This window comes from Rutidosis leptorrhynchoides, chromosome 3 (genome assembly GCF_046630445.1).
Source record: "Rutidosis leptorrhynchoides isolate AG116_Rl617_1_P2 chromosome 3, CSIRO_AGI_Rlap_v1, whole genome shotgun sequence".
Lineage (NCBI taxonomy): Eukaryota > Viridiplantae > Streptophyta > Magnoliopsida > Asterales > Asteraceae > Rutidosis > Rutidosis leptorrhynchoides.
Window position 1 is genome coordinate 507,631,777 of NC_092335.1, and position 3,164 is coordinate 507,634,940.

Genomic DNA, 3,164 nt, shown 5'->3' on the forward strand with positions numbered 1-3,164 from the left:
TTAAACTAGGTAATCTAGCCGAAATTACTTTACTGAAAAGAGGGGCGTATATTTTTGATAATATTTGATTAATTAAAGTGGGATAAAAGACCAAAAAGATTTTTAATTTTTAATTTTTACTTTATTTTTAAAATTAATATATTAATATTAAATTATTATTGTAAACTTTTTAAATTAATATGTATTTAAGTTTGTAAATATTTGAAAAATTAATATTTTAAATATAAGTTTGTATGTTTTAAAAACAAAAATATAAAAAAAGTTTGGTATGAATTTTAATAATATGAATTTTTAATTTTATGCATTTTAAATTTAAGTTTGGTGTGAATTTTAATAATATGAATTTTTAATTTTATGCATTTTAAATTTAAGTTTGGTGTGAATTTAAAAACAAAAATTTACTTGATCTCATTAAGTTAAAAATATAATTTTTAAAATTCGTCGTAAGTTGAAGACTAGGTCATTGAGCCGAAATTGCTTTACCCGAGGGCGGGACGAGAAATTTTATTATCATTATTTTTAATCTTATTGACTTAAAGTATGCCAAAAAAAGCATTTCGAGATCGCGGAGCCATGAGGCTGTCCTCCTTCGAGATCGCGGAGCAGCAAATTTCCAGAAAGCATAAACTGGTCGACAGACCAGTTTCATACACACACACACCACATATTTCTGTGAAAAATCCACGAAAAAACACACACAAATCACCATTTTACACCGTTTTTCATCCAATTTGTTGCTATATATTGATGTGGAGATTCCTACCTAGAAGCCTTTCAAGAAGAATGGTAATTTCTACACCCTAACACTCTTAAATTCGAATTTTTTGTGTTCTTGAGCTATTTTTTTAATTTGATTTTTGTTAATTTTTAGTGTAATTAGTGTTAAATTGTTGATATATTATGCATGTATAGCCTAGATTGATGCTATTTAACATGATTTGAAGCCAAAAACTTCAAAAATTTTAGGAATCTAGGGTTTGTGTTCTTGAGCAAATTGGGGCTTTTTGATATAAACAGGTTATGGCCAATTTTTGTCATGAATTATTGCTAAATTAAGTAGTGTAACATGTTTAGGTAACTAAATGATCAAAACTTTGATCCTAAACATGATTTTTGAGAATTAAAGTGAACTTTTTTAAGTCTAAAATTCATGAACTTGATTAATTTGATATAAAAGCCATTTGAAACTTGTTTAATTGCTAGTAATGATTATTTTGACATGTTATTTGAGTAGAATGCTTATAAACTTGGTAAACATTTTCATATATGCTTATTTGAAAAAGTGTAGAATTGTTAAAAATATGAAAATGAGCATAAGTTTAATATGGATTAAACATGCCATGTTAGTTATTTTTAATTGTTATTTTGCTAATACCAATGCATTTTTGGATGCACAATTCCTTTTTGTTTAATGTGTTTAGCAGAATGAAAGAGGTGAATCTTCATCCGCGCCACAAAATTTGAATACTTATAATGAAAGTGACGAGGATCAAGATCTCAGTGAACAATACAAACAGAATCAACCGCACCCTTTTATTTCATTGTCACGAGCAGTTGAAGCAAATCTACACCCTAACTTACGATTTGACAGATTTTGGATAGACTATCCAAAATATCAGAGGAACTTGAGCATTGTTCATCCCAAAGATGTTGAAGTGTCCAGGGTGATAGATTGGGCACCATTAGAGACAGTGGGATTGGCCGAGCCAATAAGAGAATTACTTACACAAAGGTATGGTAATTCTACTTTTAATGATTGGATTAATCTATTCACTATACGTAGACCTGTGTATAAGGAATGGTGCGTTGAGTTAGTAAGTACTATTGAACTAAATTATGAAGTAACTAGTTTAACGGATAGAAGTTTTATTAGATTTCTATTAGGAGGTGTTATGCACCGTATGTCTCTATTAGATATGGCTGTAGCTTTGTGTATTTATACGGCTGAAGAATTATTAACTAATGATTGCAGACAGTTGATAAGTAATGGTAGAAGGGTTGATTATGATTTTGATAAGAATGAGTTGTGGAGTATAATGACTAGTCATAATCGTTTTCGTGGAGGTCATTATTCTTATACTGATATAGATAGAGCCGAGCTTAGGGTAATCCATAGATTCATTTCCAACTCTATTACACAAAGGGGTAGAAATAAAGATAAAGTGACTGAAGATGATTTATTTTATCTGATGTGTATTAGAGACCCACAGAGCTTTGTAAATATTCCTTATTGTGTGGGCTATTATTTATCGGATATGATAAAGGGAATGCGAAACAATAGTATTATAGGAGGTGGTATTTTTGTGACTTTAATTGTCGAGTACCTCGGTGTGGATATTACTCGAGGAAGGGAGTTAGTACAAGTACCCATTCCTCGTGATCGGATTGATATGCGGGTATATGCTGGTGCAAAGGTTTTGTTGAAAAGAAATAATGTTGCACTTCCATATCAAGGGAATCATCCACAGGTACAAAGAGGTCAACAACAAGGTAATGGGGAGGAGGAAACCAAATGACCGATATACAAAGAATAATGTCCCAAACTGAATACCAACGGGCTATGCAACAAGAGTTTCAGGCTTGGCAATATCATCAAGAATATATCAAAGCCTATTTAGCCTCCCAAGGTAAGAACTACATTCCTACTGAGCGAGTCTATTTTCCTCCGTGGACCGAGGATACGAGACCACCTTTTCCTACCTATGACCCATTTCAAGCATATCAAGATAGATACAATGAACCATGGAACCCCTACTGGTTTCAGAATCAACCCTAGTTTACTTAGTCTTATTTATCTTATTTATTTATAATGTTGCTATATTTAATACTTGTGTTGGTATTGTATTAGTTTTTATAATTTTCTAACTTTTATTATTATATTTTAATAATTTTTGAATGTGGGGTAATATACCAAACTTCAAAAATATGTATATATGTTTGCAGTTTATCTTATGTACACAACAGGGTAAAACAATGCATTTTCAAAGACTGGCATTAAGTTCAGCAAAAGCTACTAATTTTGACGACAAGATGCAAAATAAATGTGATGAAACAACAAACGGAATGAACAAATGATGTGCACCATTTATCATTCAACAAACAAACAACAATATGCTTGGAAACTTTGGTAAAATTTAATCGTTTTTCTAGGCTAATCACCCTCA